Raw genomic sequence first — 18,778 nt, 5'->3', positions numbered from 1 at the left:
GATCTAATGGCAAAGGGATGTATTCCAGGCCTGTTGGGCCACAGTGTTCAGCTTCTGTGCCACACAAGCAGGTGCTGAGAAGCGCAGCACAACAGCCTGTGAGACACTTGGCCATGACCCTGCTGCAAATGAGGGAGTTAATGGTGGGGAGATGAAATGTTTCTCAATAGACTCTGACCACGTTGCTAGGAAGCAGGCACCCAGTACGGGCATACTGTGACAAGTCTTCGAAGTACCTTAGCAACCGAGACCTTTAATTCTGGAAGAAAACTCATATCAGGATTCTTGATTGTCGGCTGAGACTGAGACCTTGAGCAACTTTTCAGTCTCAAGCTCTTTTGAGTCTCACTATCCTATCTTTCCTTTTACAAAACAGGAAAAGAATGACTGACCTGAATCAAAAAGGCATGTGAGGATTCAAACAACTCTTTGTTTTGAAAATTGGCAACCAAAGGGAAAGCTTAAACATTTAAGCTCAGTTCTGGTGGGAACTATATTTAGGGTAACTATGTAACCTCAGTTGATGAGAGAAAGCTCTATTTTACTGAGAATACCAGCTAATCAATGTAGAAGTAATGTTAGTAATATAAAACCAGGAGTGCCTGGGTGGCTCAGTCAGTTAAGGTTAAGCATCTGCCTTTGGCTCAAGTCATCCTGGGATGGAATCCTGCATCAGGCTCCCTGCTCCATGAGTAGACTGCTTCTCCCTCTCCCTTTGCGCCCCCCATTCATGCGCATGCGCACATGCTCTTTCTCGCTTTCTCAAATAAATAAATAAAATCTTAAAAAAAAAAAAAGGAAATATAAAACCTGTGGTGCCTGGGTGGTTCAGTCTGTTAAGGGTCTGCCTTCGGCTCAGGTCATGATACCAGGGTCCTGGGATCCAGCCCCGAGTCGGACTCCCTGGGCTCTTTGCTCCTCGGGGAGTCTGCTCCTCTTTCTTCATACCCCCTCTCCCCAACTCATTCTCTTTCTCTCAAATAAAATCTTCAAAAAAAAATATAAAATCAGCATTTTGCAAGCTCTAATAAAATTAATGCAAGAATTGTCAACTGGGGCGCCTGGGTGGCTCAGTTGGTTAAGCGACTGCCTTCGGCTCAGGTCATGATCCTGGAGTCCCAGGATCGAGTCCCGCATCGGGCTCCCTGCTCAGCAGGGAGTCTGCTTCTCCCTCTCCTGCTCCCCCCTCTTGTGCTCTCTCTCTCACTCTCTCTCAAATAAATAAATAAAATTAAAAAAAAAAAGAAAAGAATTGTCAACTGGTGTTAAAATTAAGAACCCTGACCATACTAAATGTTAGCAAGGATATGGAGGAATTGGAACTCTCATGCAGTGCTGGGTGGAATGTGAAATGTACAAACACTTTGGAAAACAGTTTGGCAATTTTTTAAAAAGTTAAACAAATAGCCATCATATGACTCAGCCATTCCACTCCTACGTATTTACCCAAGAGAAATGGAAGTGTATGTCCACACAAAGACTTACACATGAATGTTTGCACGGATTTCTTTGTAATAGCCCCAAAAAATTCTTTGAAGAGATTAAGGGTATGACTCATAGATCCCCTCAGCCATCTCAATAAAAGAAAAAAGAAACAGAGATGGGATTATCTGGAAAAGATAACTGGAAAGATCTCTTGTCTACTGGAATGAATCCCCACACCATTCACAGGAGACCCACAAGGCTCTTGAGAAGTTTATACTCAGTAGAACAGCTTGGACTGAAAGGGACAGAGAAGATAAAATGAAAGAAGGCTGCCGGACACCCAAAATTCTACAGACAGGAAGCAGGCTGATAAATCTATTCAGCTTTGAACATATAATCCTTTCATGAAAAAGGGAGAATGACTCAGGATGAAGCCTCAAACCCTGAAAACAGAGCTAAGGGTCATGGATTATTCCCAAAGCCTTGAAACCTGATGAGAGTTTACCTGACTGAATTTTGGAATTTCTTGGGACCAGTGATTCCTTTTTTCCTTCTAGAATAGGAATGTCTATAACTGTTATCCTATGCCAGTCCCACCATTGTCTTTTGGGAGCAGAAAACTTTCTAGTTTCACAGGTCCACAGATGGAGAGGAATTTTACCCCAGGATGGTCTATATCCAGAGTGTCACATATATAATTTAGATGATTTCAATGATGAGATTTTAGAATTCGAGTTCATGCTACAATGGGTTGAGATTTTGGGGGTCTTGGAATGAGGTAAATATATTTGGCATGTGAGATGGACATAAGTCTTTGGGGATCACAGAGCAGGTCATAGTAGGCAGAATAATGGTCCCCCAAAGATGTCTGCATCCTAATCCCTAGAACCTATGAATGTGTATGTTACATGGCAAAACAGAATTAAGATAGGAGATGGAATTAAGTTTACCAATCAGATGACCTTGACATAGGGAGATTATCCTGGATTACCTGGGTAGGCTGTATATAATCAAAAAGTTCCTCAAAAGTGGAAGAGAGAGAGGACTATTAAGAATTGTCAAAGAGATGGAGTTACTGGCTTTTCAGATGAATAAAGGGGACCACCCGCCAACGAATGTGGGCAGCCTTTAGGAGCTGGAAAAGGCAGGGAAATGGATTCTCGGCTCAAGCTTCTACATAGGAGTGCAGTCCTGCTGAGACCTTGATTTAAACCCAATGAGGCCCATGTTAGAAAATACATTTTGTGTTGTTTGTGATAATTTGTCACAGCAGCAATAGAAAATCAACACAGTACCCTTTAAAAATGTGCCTTTTATTGCATGTCAATTATACCTAAATAAAGCTGTTAAAAATTGAATGGTTGAGGGATGCCTGGGTGGGTCAGCGGGTTAAGCATCTGCCTTCCGCTCCCGTCCTGAGCAGTTGGGCTCCCTGCTTAGCCGGGAGCCTGCTTCTCCCTCTCTGCTGCTCCCCCTGCTTGTGCTCTCTCCCGCTCGCTCTCTCTGTCAAATAAGTAAATAAAATCTTAAAAAAAAAATTAAATGGTTGATAGAGCATTGGATGCACAAATAGTGTCAGTTAATATCATATTGGTTCATTTTTAGTCTCAGATTGGAGGTGGAGTAGATGTAATCATATCGTGGGAGAATCAGACTGTCATTCCCCTGAGACTGGTGAATTTTAGCCTAAGTAGCGGGTCTAGATATTAGGTATCTTCTGAGGATGTGGTATGAATACACAACACTACTTAAAGTGTAGTCTAGCCAAAATGTTTAAATTGAGTCTCTTACAAGACAAACCATGAGAGACTATGGACTCTGAAAAACAAACTGAGGGTTCTAGAGGGGAGGGGGAGGGGTTAGCCTGGTGATGGGTATTAAAGAGGGCACGTTCTGCATGGAGCACTGGGTGTTACACGCAAACAACGAATCATGGAACACTACATCAAAAACTAAAGATGTAATATATGGTGATTAACATAACAATAAAAAATTAAATTAAATTTAAAAAATTGAGTCTCTTACACATTTAGATACAACTTTTTTTCTTTTTTTTTAAAGTAATCTCTAGGGGCGCCTGGGTGGCTCAGTCGTTAAGCGTCCAACTTCAGCTCAGGTCATGATCCCAGGGTCCTGGAAATGAGCCCCACATCGGGCTCCCTGCTCTGTGGGAAGCCTGCTTCTCCCTCTCCCACTCCCCCTGCTTGTGTTCCCTCTTTCACTGTGTCTCTCTCTGTCAAATAAATAAAATCTTTAAAAAATAAAAAATAATTAAAAATTAAAAAAAAATAAAGTAAGCTCTATGCCCAACATGGGGCTTAACCTCAATGACCCTGAGATCAAGAGTCACATGCTCTATCAACTGAGCCAGCCAGGCGCCCCTAGATACAACTTTTAATTTACAGTAAATTCAAGGTGCAAGGTAAACACTGGCACAAGGAAGTAAACAGAGAAATCAGAAAGTGGCATATTTGCAGGACACTTGGCCTTTTCTTTCTGAAAGTCAATGTCAGGCTGAAAGGAAGAAGCTGCTGAGGGCTCAGTCGTTAAGCGTCTGCCTTCCACTCAGGTCATGGTCCCAGGGTCCTGGGATCGAGCCCCATATCGGGCTCCCTGCTCAGCGGGAAGCCTGCTCCTCCCTCTCCCACTCCCCCTGCTTGTGTTCCCTCTCTCGCTGTGTCTCTCTCTGTCAAATAAATAAATAAAATCTTAAGAAAGACAAAACAAAACAAAACCCTTTAATTCATTTACTACACGTAGACATGCATGAATTCCTATGCGGAAGGAACTATTTTTGTACCTATTTTTCAGAAGAGGAAATTCTGACACAGAGAGGTAAGTAACTTGCTTAAGTACACATAGGTAAGGATAAAGTGGGAGAACCAGAATTCTAACCCAGGGAGTCAGCCCCAAAGCCTGTCCTTTGAACCACTCTCTCACATGCCTCTCATCCCACCAGGCACATGGTGAGAAATGAGTATCTGCTGATATATGTCTCTGATTCTCCAAACAAGTGATTCATGTGGCATTTGAACAGAGTGCTCTGTTAAAGGTATTGGTATATTCAAGGTGATGCAGATTTAGGGAGCCTATTTTCTGACTTTTGCATTTCATGATGAATAAGGGTTCTGTGTGAAGAGCATAGACTTAAAAGTCAGATAATTCTGGGTTCAAACTGGCTCCACAGCAGGGACAGATCCAGATTTGGTGGGGACTGAAGTTTATACAATATTGAAAGCTCCTTTTAAGGAGAAGAATAAAGCTTATGGATACAGAATTAGATGCAGGGTCTGGAAAGAGGCCCATGGAAGAGAGGATGCCTTCAGTTTCCTTAGTTTCATTAGCTTCCTGCTTAATTTGCCTCTGTCTGCCCCACACTGGCCCTTTCTTTCTGACACTCAGTGTTCAGGTCTCTGAAATAGGGTTAACAATGCTTACTTCTTATGGATGCCAGGGAATCCGCTGGAGGGCCTAGCACAGTGTTTATTGAGTAGGTATGCAATAAGTGATTGTTAACAATAATATAATAATGATGATGATGGAAAAAACAGAATACTTCAATTAGAAGCCAGTTTCTAAACAGGGTTTTGAAATTAAAAACATGATGTGGAGATTAGTTTGTCAGTTCATTTAAGCCTCAGTTCTGCAACTTAGCTCTCCCTGGAGTCCAATTATTCTGGTTTCTCCAAAGAGAAGTCTAAATAAGAATAAGAAAACAGAGCATCTAAAAACAAAGGCAGATAGAGTATCATGGGAGAAAGCCCTCTGCAGGGGCCCCCAAAGGCCAGATTTCCACTGTGTGGATGTCAACAAGAAGAAAAGATATTTAACCATTTTAAGTCTTTCTCCATCAGCCAAAGAGAGGCAGATTTCAAGGTGTATTTTGGTGTTGAGAGAGAAGGCAGCTGGATAAACCCCAACCTGGCCTGTGTCAAGTTTTAGCCACCTGCAGGCAGATACTTTGTGCTTGTTGTTCTGCTGTGTCCTGAAGGATTATCGCAAAGCAGGAGGCTTCTGGAGTTGGCTTCCTGTCCCATGGAGAACCAGCAGTATTTGAAGGAAAGCATGAGGTCACTTTGCCTTTGACTTGGATCTTCCAGGGTTTGAGATTCTAAAAAAAAAGCTGTGTTAATACAGAATTACATGAAAATATAATGTGTAATGGGACTCTTTCTCAAACATGTGGCTTCTCTTGGTTATCTGTGGGTTTTTTGTTTGGGGTGATCATGCTGTTTCATTTAGGTAATACGCAATAAATGGGGATATATGGGAAGAGAAAGGTCAAGAGATGGTAGGAGGTAACTAGATTAATTAGATAATTAAGGGGAGATATGTGGGTGATTATAATTTTCTTACTAGCTACATTTAGGCACAAGTACATGTTTTATTTTCTTTAATATTTACAAATGACTCATACCTTCTGCAATTCAACAATCACAAAATCTTCACATTTTCCTCCAGAAATTTCTCTGTGTAATGCTGAAGATGAACAGCCCTTCTTTTTCTACTCTCTGGCAAAATGATTTTTTTTCTTCTGCCATATCTGTTTATTGACTAAAGACATCAGGCAGTTCTGGATTCATCTATCACCTCCAAAACCGTATTTCTCTAGATTCTCAATATCCACAGTACTGTGTCAGGAGGTTCCTTTGGAATATATCAAGTGATAGCTTTTGTCCCCAGGATTTTCTTTTCTCCATGGCCTCTTTGCCCATTTGGTAAACTAAATATTTGTTGTCTCAATTCAGGGCAGGGTGGACCCAGCTGAAAGAGGAGTCTTTTCCTGGGGCTTTGGACCAGGACCCTGTGGGAAACAGAGCAGACTTGTGAAAAGACAAGACTCAAGGTTTGACCTCTAGGGGAGATCAGAGTCCCCTGACTGAGGAGATGATGAGTGGAGAACTCAGAAGCATGTATATTCCAGGCCCCGTGCTGTGTTCCCTACAACTGGACCAGGCCTTCTGGCGTGGGAGTTAGGGACAGGGATGAGGGGAATGACCCAATAACAGTTTTAGTGGCTTCAGTGGTTGTTGGGAGGTGAAATTTCAGACAAGGAGGCTGTGTGGCCACCATCAGGCCACTCTCAGGGACGGCTGCTTTAATCATATCCAGTGATCACTTTGGACAAAGTCTGGAAGAACACAGGAAAAACAATTTCAATGTGTGAGGAGCATGAAGGAGGGCATTCAGATCCTTTTAAACTAGGATTCGAACTCTTGGTACATTTGGCTGGATAGCACAATGGGTGATATACAGGAGCAGAAAGGCCCCTCCCCTGGGTCTTGCCACCACAGCAGTCCCCGGATATTAGATACAGCTCAGGGGAAAAGCTAGGGGTTTAGAATGACCCTAACATATCTAATTGCAATCTGTGATAATTGCTACTCAGGCAAAACACGGGAGACCGTGCAGACAGGTCTGGGGGAAAAAGGGAAGGGTGCCTTGGGCTGAGACTTGAAGGGTGAGTTAGAGATAACAAAGTGTTTGTGAAGGTAGAAAACAAATATAGTCCCTGGGCTGGCGTTGACTTGGTGAGCCACCCAGAACCATTTGTGAAATGTCAAAAGGAAAAGAGCAACAAAACAAGGAGAAGGGACTGGTCGGTAGTGGTGAACCCTGCAGAGAGGTCAGGCAACGTGAAGACCACTGGATTTAAAGAATACAGAAGACGCTGATGTTGACTTTGTCAAGGATAGTCTCAGCAGATGGCGGGGGATAAAAAGCAAAATTGCAGGAGGCTGAGACATGTGGGAGGTGTAGAACTAAAGATGGTAAACAGAGACAACTCTTTCATGAAATTCGGCTGCGAAAGGAATAGTAAAAGGCAGTAGGTGGGAACCAGATATGGGGTCAAAGGAAGAGGCTTTTAAGTTGGGGAGCCTTTGAATATGCATAAACATTCCTAGGAAGCAGCAAGAAGAGCAGGTAGGAGAGCAGGGATAGGGGGGTGGACACAGTAGTAAAGGACCCCTGAGGAACTAGAAGCGACATAAGCCAAAGCCCCTGTAGGAAATTGGCCTTAGTAGGAAGAGAAATGGTTGAGAGGTAGGTATCTGAAGATTTGATGGCAAAAGGTGAGGGAGCTCTCTAATGGTTTCTGTGAAGTGGGAATTGATAGGATCTGCTCATTGGGATGGGTTGCTGGGTGGGAAGGTTGGTAAAATCAAAGAATTGAAGAAGGTGGAAAAGATGTGAAATAGCTAGTAGAGTGGGTACAAATTTTAGATGCACACAAAAACCCTTCTATTTTAGTACTTTTATTCCTATTTTGAGCTCTCATTCCTCTAGGTGGCAGACGCTTCACCTCGGTCAATTCAAGAAGGGCTGACAGAGAGGCAGTCAGATTCATGGGTCTGGAGCTTAGAGAAGGGGTATGAGCTGAAAACATCAATTTGGAGTTCCTCAGAACACAGTTTGCCCAGGAGTCATTGACATGGCTCAGGGAGAGAGAAGAGGAGAAAGAGCCAAACTTGGAAGAGCTCCAACGTGTAAAGGCCCAGAAGAGGAAGAAGAATCAGCAGAGGAGATGCAGAGGTAGGAAGCAAAGCAGAAGAATGTCATATCACAGAACTAAGGGAAGTGAATATTTTAAGTAAGTGAAATAAGAGGTCAACTAGGATCAGGATTATAAAATATCTGCGGGTGTCATGTCTTCTTTCTTAGGGCTGGGGCACAAAAAAAGTGAGAAGATATATAATAATCATAATGCCCACTCTTTATTGAGTCCCCAGTGCCTGATTATATTATGAAACCAAGTAATCAATCAATCAGATTCACCAGAACACACCATGTGCCAAACTGTACTAAGGACAGTGTTTCCTCTTGTGCTCATCAGGGCTCCTCAATCATTCTCATGGTCACACATTAAAAAAAAAAATATTTGGGGGCCTGAATGGCTCAGTTGGTTAAGTGCTTGCCTTTGGCTTCAGCTTAGGTCATGGTCTTAGGGTCCTGAGACCCCACCCCACCCCTGCCGCCCCACTGTCAGGCTCCATGCATTCTTCACCCTGGGATCGTGACCTGAGTGGAAGACAGATGCTTAACCGACTGAGCCACCCAGGCGCCCCAGGAAAATCTTATCCTAAAAATTAGGAAGATTAAGCTTTAAGGTCTTGAAACAATCTGAGATTCAACCTTAGGAGTTAGGAGGTGAAAACACTTGTGAGTTTCTGTTTGGCATAAGTTGGCCCATAGGCCTTGATGCCCGCCCTGAATGTACCTCCTGCACAAAAGGAACCGCCCTGAGGGAATTCTGTTCCTACGATACAGTGCAACTGAAAATAGGGCTTCAGGGATGAAATCAGGTTGTCAGTGGAATAATAGAGTTCACTATTGAAAAGAACCCCTTTTAGATTAATTCATTTTGCTGTATCGGTCATTGGAACATTCTAATAATCCTTAAAAAATGAGGCAGTTTTATTTGTCCTGATAGGAGAGGATTTCCAAGATGTTTCTTTCAGTGAAAAAGTACAAGGTGCAAAACAGTGTGTTTAGAATGCTGTTTTCAAAAAAGGATATATGTGGATATGTTTGCATACGCAAAAACTATGGAAAGATACACAAGAAACGGACAATAGAGGTGACCCATGGGGAGGAGAGCTTGGTGACCAGGGATGAAGGTGGGGCATTTTCATTGTGCACTCTTTTGTATTTTGTACCAAGTATAAGTATTATTTATTTAATTATAAAATATATGTAAATATATAAAAGATGCCTTTGGTGAATCATTTTGCAAGGTTCATTTGTAATACAAACAGCCGCTCCCTCATTTGCTTTGGAAATGTTGACATTTGTGTCCTGGATTTTCTTAAAGCATGAAATACCAGAGTCTATAAACCACACCCGAAGTGTTCTAAATTTGAGGTCAACTGACAAAACCAGCCATGCAAGTGTGACTTTCCAAAAGGCCAAATATTGTCAAGAGGGGGCGAGTGAGAAGCAGGGGGCTTAATTCATGGCCAGCATGTGAGAATGTCAGAGGGTGGGGGGAGAGAGTTGGTATAATAACATTTCTTTATAAATGGGGAAACTAAGGCTTGAATGGGAAGAGACTTGCCTGATAAAGAGATCATGCCAGGCGCCTGGGTGGCTCAGTTGGTTAAGCGACTGCCTTCGGCTCAGGTCATGATCCTGGAGTCCCGGGATCGAGTCCCGCATCGGGCTCCCTGCTCGGCGGGGAGTCTGCTTCTCCCTCTCCCACTCCCCGTTTGTGTTCCCTCTCTTGCTGTGTCTTTCTCTGTCAAATAAATAAATAAAATCTTTAAAAAAAAAAAGAGATCATGCCATTTGTGTAAATAAGGGAGAAGAATGACTCTCTATCCATATCTGCATAAAGAACTCTGGAAGGAGGGGCACCTGGCTGGCTCAGTTCAAGGAACATTTGACTCTTGATCTCAGGGTTGCCCCATGTTGGATGGAGAGATTACTAAAAATAAATAAATACATAAATGAACAAGCTTAAAAAAAAAAGAACTCTTGGGGCGCCTGGGTGGCTCAGCAGTTGAGTATCTGACTCCTGATTTCAGCTCAGGTCTTGATCTCAGGGTGGTGAGTTCGAGTCCCACGTTGGGCTCCACACTCAAAACCCTATTTTAAAACTTTATAAGGAGAGGTCACGTGGCCGGTATGTGGTAGAGTTGAAGTATGAACCCAGGCAGTTACTAGGGTTAGAAGTGTCTGCGGTTGGGGCGCCTGGGTGGCTCTGTTGGTTAGGTGTCTGCCTTCGGCTCAGGTCATGATCCCAGGGTCCTGGGATGGAGCCCCACATTAGGCTCCCTGCTCAGCGGGGAGTCTGCTTCTCCCTCTGACCCTCCCGACCCTCCCCCCTCTCATGCTCTCTCTCTGTCTCTCTCTCTCAAATAAATAAATAAAATCTTTTTGAAAGGGCGCCTGGGTGGCTCAGTTGGTTGAGCGACTGCCTTCGGCTCAGGTCATGATCCCGGAGTCCCGGGATCGAGTCCCGCATCGGGCTCCCTGCTTAGCCAGGAATCTGCTTCTCCCTCTCCCTTTGCCTTTCCCCCTGCTTGTGCTCTCTCTTTCTCTCTGTCAAATAAATAAATAAAATCTTAAAAAAACAAAACTTTATAAGGAGAGATGGGCCATGACATCCACATGACTTAAAATTCAGTTTTCAAGGAAGACATCGTGATGCTATGGCCTCAGAGATAAATGAAGAATCTGGTGTTGAAACCGCAGGTCAAATTCTGTGCTTCAAAGGCCAATGACTGTGACTCTGAATTATTTTATCACACTAAGGTTTGTTAGAGATCGTAAGGGCCATCAGCTGGCTTAGATCTCTTTTTTTTTAAAGATTTTATTTATTTATTTGAGAGAGAGAGAATGAGAGACAGAGAGCATGAGAGGGAGGAGGGTCAGAGGGAGAAGCAGACTCCCCGCTGAGCAGGGAGCCCGATGCGGGACTCGATCCCAGGACTCCAGGATCATGACCTGAGCCGAAGGCAGATGCTTAATGACTGAGCCACCCAGGCACCCCATAAGAGTATTTCTTTTATTTTTTTTTAAGATTTTATTTATTTATTTGAGAGAGAGAGAATGAAAGACAGAGAGCATGAGAGGGGGGAGGGTCAGAGGGAGAAGCAGACTCCCTGCCGAGCAGGGAGCCCGATGCGGGACTCGATCCAGGGACTCCAGGATCATGACCTGAGCTGAAGGCAGTCGCTTAACCAACTGAGCCACCCAGGCGCCCCTCTCTCTCTTTTTTTTTAAGAGAAAGACCATGAGAAGTGCAAGACTAATTGTGAGTCTTTTTTTTTTTTTAAGATTTTTATTTATTTATTTGAGAGAGAGAGAGAATGAGAGACAGAGAACATGAGAGGGAGGAGGGTCAGAGGGAGAAGCAGACTCCCCGCCGAGCAGGGAGCCCGATGCGGGACTCGATCCAGGGACTCCAGGATCATGACCTGAGCTGAAGGCAGTCGCTTAACCAACTGAGCCACCCAGGCGCCCCTCATTTTTGATAATAAGCAGATTTGTCAGAATTGTGCAATGACAGCCCATTGCTAATCTGTGGATTCAGTCATATGGGAGGCACCAGAGAGCAGGAGAAAGATCAGTGGAAACCTGGCTCCAGCCAAACTGCAATTTAATGTACCCTTGATTTTGGGCAACTTAATTCTTGTCCATAGTCCTGTTTCACATCTGTAAAATGGAAGGATTAGTTGAAGTGATCTCTAGGTACCCTTTTAGCTTAGATGCTGGATTCTAAAACAGTTGTTAGCAATTTAGAACTAAAGGGGAATTTATGAGATCATATTTCAAAGCCAGGAGGTGGTAACAGGCCGTTGGGTCTCCTTTTACTCCTTTGATCAGAAGCTACACAAGAACTAGCAGGTGATCTTGGCCCTTCTCTCCTATAACCACACACACACACCCTGGTGGTAACTATCTAGTTCTGTGTTCCTCAGAGCACTAGTTAAGGAAATGTTAATTAGAGCTCTATGAAATATTTCAAATACATCTATGGAATCTTGCATAATAAATGTTCCCGATGGAGAGTCACAATGCTATTAAAGGTCCTGAGAAGGCCTGCCATAAAGAAACTCACATAATTATACTTAACCCAGCATGTTTCAAACTTATGGATATAGAACATTTTGGTGTGTCCTCTCTATTATGGAACAAATGGGATTATCTCTATTTGGAACAAATGGGATTCACACGCCTTCAGTTGTAGGGAATGCATGACAGGACAGTTCCGGGGCCTCTGCGAATATGGGAATATTTAGTACATCCTAAGGGAGCCTGAGAGTCTTGACTCTTGAAGCTCTCCACCCCACCAATTAAAAGAAAACCTTTCAACAGTGGAAACCTCAGGAACTGCCTTGTTTTACAGGAAGGCTCCCATCTAAGCACAATGAGGTCAGTGACATCTTATCCCTTTCACTTCTGGCTTTGATTTATTTTTGCTTTGGGGATTGCTTCTCAGCCTTTTGGCTAAGATCATGTGTATTTTTTCTTTGGGGAACTTGTTTTCATCACTCTTTTTGTTCAGCAATTATTGTTCTCTTTCTTTCCTTGCTCCATAAGGTTTGTATAACATCTTCCCTCCTAATATTTTCACTACCATATGGGTAGGTGGGAAAAGTTTATGCATCATTTGGTTACTGGACCTGCCATGCTTCGCATCCTTCATTTGTTTTTGAGATTTTTCACCCTCGATTCCCAAAGAAACATTGACTCATCATGACGCACATCCACACACATACATGGGTGTGCACAGTCATTTGGAAAAAATTAATTTAAAATCTGTATTTCTTAAGACTTCTCAATTATTTTGACCCCATCATTAAGCAGTTTAAAGAAAATAAAAATCTCTACGCAGGCAAAGCCATATGATCAAAGCTATTATTGTACTATGCATTAGCATACTTGTAAGTCTGCATTCAAGAAACAATATGAAAAGCTACGTTTGCCTTTAGTGCTTTCTTCACGTTGAGGTTTTCAGGTTTGAAGCCTAAGCATTGGGATAAAAAAGATCAGACAGCTGTGGCAGGCCCAGTCAATTTTACTAACGCTTCCTGAAGGACTGCAGCTACAAATAAATTCTCTTTCTCCTGCCTATACATGGTTATTGGCAGTTACCACAGATTATATGCTGTGTGAGCTCAGCACTGTCCCTTCTGCTCTCCTAGGACCGTGGGAAAGAAATGGAGATCAGAAGGCAGCTGGATGGGGCTGGAGGAGGTGCCCACTGACTCTCCTAATATTTAAATATTATGATTGATATTTAAAGGGAAGGGGCTATGAAATTGAGTGGGAGGGGAACACTAATGGTAAACTATAAACTATGGTAAGAGAGAGATTACTTAGAAGGATGGTTAATTTCATGGGTCAACTTGGCCAGGCTATGGTGTTCAATTTGGTCAAACACTAGTCTAAATGTTGTTGTGACTGTATATTTTAGATACGATTAACACTTATAATCCTCTGACTTTATTTTTTTTAAAGATTGATTTATTTATTTGACAAAGAGAGAGCGCGTGCATGAGCACAAGCAGGGGGAGCTGCAGGCAGAGGGAGAAGCAGGCTTCCTGCTGAGCAAGGAGTCCAATGCGGGGCTTGATCCCAGAACCCTGGGATCGGGTCCTGAGCTGAAGGCAGACGCTTTACTGACTGAGCCACCCAGGCGCCCCTAATCCTTCGACTTTAAATTAAGCAGGTTACTTTCTCTAAGGTAGGTGGGTCTCATCTAGTCAGGCCTAGAAGCAAAGGCTGAGGTGTCCAAAGGAAGAAGCAATTCTGCCTCAAGATGACAACATAGAAATCCTGCCTGAGTTTCCAGCCCGCTGGCCTATGCTGTGGATTTCAGACTCAAGGCTGCCACATCAACTCTTGCCTGGGTTTCCTGCCTGCCAGCCTGCCCTACCGATTTAGAACTTGCCAGCTCCCACAATCATGTGAGCCAGTTCCTTAAAACAAATCTCTCTCTTTCTATCCTATTTCTTCTGTTACTCTGGAGAATGCTGACTAACACACAGAGCTCCAGGAAGATGACCCTAGAGAAAAAAACTGGAGCTGATAAACTATGAGTTTGACCATAATCCAAGAAAAGTTTTCCAGTTTTGACAGAGAGCTTGCAGATAAATCAGTGATGGGGATTTTATTATTTTTTATTTTTTGAGAGGGAGAGAATGAGCACAAGGGGGAAGGGGAAGGGGCAGAGGGAGAGAGAGGATCTTAAGCAGGTTCCACGCCCAGAGTGGAGCCTGAGGCAGGGCTTGATCTCATGATCCTAAGAATCATGACCTGAGCCAAAATTAAGAGTCAGATGCTTAAGCAACTGAGCCACCAGGCAGCCCGGTGATAGATATTTTAAAATAAAACTGTGCAAGGGGGGAAAAAACTGAGGCAATTGTTAACTTCAGGGAAAACAAAAAGTGGTACAAAAAGGCAGAGTAATTATTCTGCCTTGTTTAGGTCAGTTGTAAACACTAAATATTGATTTAAGGAGAACAGCAGTGGTGGAAGTTGTGTTGAGTTCAATCGTGAGGAAAATTGAAAAATATCTTCACTGAGGAAATTAAAAAATATCTAAGACTGAGAATTGGTTATTGGCAGTTACAAAGTATATGCTGTGTAAGCTCAGCACTGTCCCTAAATAACAGCAATGTTATTTAGAAGCAAGGAAGTAAATAGCAGAAGAACAACTGTGTTGAAAACAGCTGCTTTTCTTTTTTTAAAGATTTATTTATTTGAGAGAGAGAGGGAGGGAGTGAGCGGAGGGGAGAGGGAGAGAGAAAATGTCAAGCAGATTCTGTGCAGAGCTCAGAGCCCAACCTGAGATCATGACCTGGGCCTAAATCAAGAGCTGGATGCTCAACCGACTGTGCCACCCAGGTTCCTGAAAGCAGCTGCTTCTGCTGAGTGAATCTGATAGGAGTGGATGGGGCAAGGAACTGTTGTTTATCATTCTAAGTCTTGTAGACCTCTTTTCTTCCGCCCCCCCCACGTCTATATGTGCATTACTTTGATAAAAATAAATTAAAAGTTGGGCACCTGGGTGGCTCAGTCGTTAAGCGTCTGCCTTCAGCTCAGGTCATGATCCCGGGGTCCTGGGATCAAGCCCCACATCGGGCTCCCTGCTCGGCGGGAAGCCTGCTTCTCCCTCTCCCACTCCCCCTGCTTGTGTTCCCTCTCTCACCGTGTCTCTCTCTGTCAAATAAATAAATAAGATCTTTAAAAAAAAATAAAATAAAATAAATTAAAAGTTATATGGGTACAATATGGAAAATTTGGAAAGTAAAGTAAAAAGAAAATAATAGTCATTCATAATTCTTCCATTCAGAGAAAGCAACAATGTACATTTTAGAGGAACAGGATTATTAAATGAATTTGAAATTAAATTGTCAGAACTTGAGGTTTTCAAAATATCACAACACAGATGTAAAAGAACAGTATTGTGTATGTGTAATATCATAGGTATAATTACACACAGTAAAATCATACACTGTATGATCCCCATTTGTTTATATGTGTATTAGAAAGTAGTCTAGAGGGACTTTGTAGTGAGTAGGGCAGGCAAACAAGGTGTCTTGTGTGCACAATATAAGGAGGTGCTCACTCTCAGGTCAAGCAACTCTCAGTTGCTTCACCTGAGCTTGAGAGCCTCCTTCAATGTTGAGCCTAGGTGCCTTACTTGCCTCACCTGAGTCTGGCCATGGTAGGGACCTAGGGCTGCTGGATCATGGGCACTTTCCCTTTCTTATTTTTCACTTGGGTATATGTTCAAGTTCCTTCCGACCCCAAATGTGGTACATGGACCATCAGCATTACCATCACCTGGAAGCTTTTTTGATATGCAGAATCTCAGCTCTGCCCAGACCTTCTAAATCAGAATCTGTATTTTGTTTGAATCCTAGGGAATTCGTGTGCATGTTAAAGTTGGAGAAACACTGGGCTAGCAGGCACCAAGAACAGTTCCTATCTTCTTACAGAAGGAATATTCAGAGACAGCTGTTGTCATTGCCCCCACTGGGTGAGACACACACTGCCAGGGAGTAAGATGCCTGTTCTTTGTGGTCTTTGACAAGAGGATGAGCTTCAGCCAGTGAAGCAATCAAAGGTCAGCCTGATGGACGAGAAACAGGTGATTTCCTTGGAACAAAGAACAATTTGGGGCAAACTTTTATTATTTTTTAAAGATTTATTTATTTTTTTTAGAGATTGAGAGAGAGTGGGCTTGCTCTCACTCAGTGTGGGGAGGGGCAAAGGGAAAAGGAGAGAGAGAATCTCAAGCAGACTCCCTGCTGAGTGTGGAGCCTGAGGCAGGGCTCATCTCCTGATCATGAGATTCTGACCTGAGATCCTGACCTGAGCTGAAATCAAGAGTTGCTCAACCGACTGAGCCACCCAGGCACCCCTGTGGCAACGTTTAAAGAGAAGGAAAAGTTTAGTGGGTCTGAAACTGGGGAAAAGAGCAAGACAAAAGTGTTAATATTTGCAGTGCCTGGCTGGCTCAGTTGGCAGGGCATGCAACTCTTGATCTTGGGGTTGTAAGTTTGAATTCCCACTTTGAGTATAGAGCTTACTTTAAAAAAAAAAGTGTGGGGTACCTGGGTGGCTCAGTCGGTTAAGTGTCTGCCTTCCCCTTGGGTCATGATCTCAGGGTCTTGGGATTGAGCCCTGTGTCTAGCTCCCTGCTCAGCAGGGAGTCTGCTTCTCCCTCTCCCGCTCTCCCTGCTTGTGCTCTCTCTCTCTCTCAAATAAGTAAATAAATAAATAATCTTAGGGAAAAAAGTGCTAATATTTTGACCAAGTAACTCAAGTCCCATGGGGATGAAGAATAACTTGTTTGTTTGTTTTTCTTAAGATTTTATTTATTTGCAAGAGACAATGAGAGACAGAGAGAGACAGAGAGCATGAGAGGGAGGAGGGTCAGAGGGAGAAGCAGACTCCCTGCTGAGCAGGGAACCTGATGTGGGACTCGATCCTGGGACTCCAGGATCATGACCTGAGCTGAAGGCAGTCGCTTAACCAACTGAGCCACCCAGGCGCCCATGGGATGAAGAATAACTTAGTATACTATAAGGTTGTTGGTTTTCCAACAGTTTTTTAAGATTATCTGTAATAAAACTGAGAATCTTGGGGGTACCTGGTTGTCTCAGTTGGTGGAGCATATGACTCTAGATCTGGGGGTTGTAAGTTCGAGGCCCCTACTTTGGGTGTAGTGATTACTTAAAAATAAAATCTTAAAAAAAACCCAAAAACAAAGTGGAGGTCTCTTGCTCCAGCAACAGGAGTGGGGGCACCAGACACAGGGCTTGAAGGGAAACTCCATGGATGGCTTTAAGAAAATGGCAGACAAGCTGGGCATGGGGGAAATCCCCAGCTTCCATAAGGCCAAGCTGAAGAAAACAGAGACCAGAATACCGTGTCGACCCAACAGACCATTGAGCAGGAGATGTGGAGTGAAATTTCCCAAGAACTTGGAGGATCCTCCACCCCCGTCATCTTTGAGACACTCTAGTCATGATATGGATGAAGAAGAGCCACCTGCAAGAGGGACTCGAGTGAGCGACAAGCTGCACTGTGAACCCGGGCACTCTGTGCGGATGCTACTGGCCTGTGGGTCTCTCAGGAGACCCCCAATTGGACTGCCAAATTCTCCAGTTTGCCCTGGGATAGTACAGCAAATTATTTGTATGATTAATGAAAAGAACACATACTTTGTGGCAAAAAAAAAAAAAAAAAAAAAAGACACACACACACACACACAAAACCCACCAAACTGAGAACCTTGATTAGGTGAATTATTGTAGTTATAACTGTATGAGGACAGAGATAATACAGAATAGAAAATATAAAGGGATTGACTGTTTAGTGTTCCCATTAACCAGAAGTCAATTAATAAGGGTCCTGGATGGCTCAGTTGGAAGAGTGTGTGACTTTGGTCCTTGAGGTCTTGAGTTCAAGCCCCACATTTGGTGTGGAGATTACTAAAGAAAATAAATAAACTTAAAGAAAAAAGCATCCTGCAATATGCTATTCTCCATTTAGATTAAGAAGTTAGATTAAAAGAGAACAGCAAAGTAATATGTACTCCATGGCAGACATTATTGGCTGGATCACCCAATATCCATTTCACTTCCTTTCTTTTTTGCCTGCTTCCATTACAGAATATAAAAAAAGCTGAGTACTTGCTCTCCCAGGAAGGGTGGCCATGTGACACAATTCTGGTTTGAGACCTCTGTGAAGGTCTCTAGAAGCTGTATGGAGCAGCTACACTCTGACCAGAATGGATTCAGAGTGATTTTTCCAGCGTCTGGAGTAGGGTAAGGTGAGCAAGACATTTCCCTTGATATAAGATTTATGAGGGTGGCAAAAGACTCAGTAATCGAAATAATATTTTAATGCAATGTTTAAAAAAATAAAAATTAATGCAAAAGATGCATGATGAACAAAATATCAGCATTTAGAATAAAGGCAGGATCCAACAACACCAGTAGTAGAGGGAGGCAAATAAGGCCCATTCCCGTGGGTGTAGGGTCAGATCACACTCACTTCTTCCAACTCACAATCTGGGGTGGGTATAAGTGACTGGTGGCATTTAGGTTTTGTGCCTACTTCCTGGCCACAGGGGAGTCTACAAGAGAAAAGTAGCATATTCTGGCTGAGCTATTTTGAGGAAAACCTTAGTGTTTATTAGAGTCAGGGTACAGATAAATTAATATTGAACTATAGAGAATAGAGAATGAGATACTTCTTGTGAACCTGGGAATGCTCCAAGGAAAAGATAAGGCTTCAGCTGGGGAAAGGGGAAAGCAGAAAGAACACTGGATTTGCAATCAGAAAACGGGACTCCTCTCTTTGCTGCTTGCTTTACTAGCTGTGATAA

This window comes from Mirounga leonina, unplaced genomic scaffold (genome assembly GCF_011800145.1).
Source record: "Mirounga leonina isolate KUSES-001 unplaced genomic scaffold, KU_Mleo_1.0 Mir_53, whole genome shotgun sequence".
Taxonomy (NCBI): Eukaryota; Metazoa; Chordata; class Mammalia; order Carnivora; family Phocidae; genus Mirounga; species Mirounga leonina.
The sequence above is the reverse complement of the archived record's forward strand: the minus strand, read 5'-3'. Positions refer to the sequence as shown.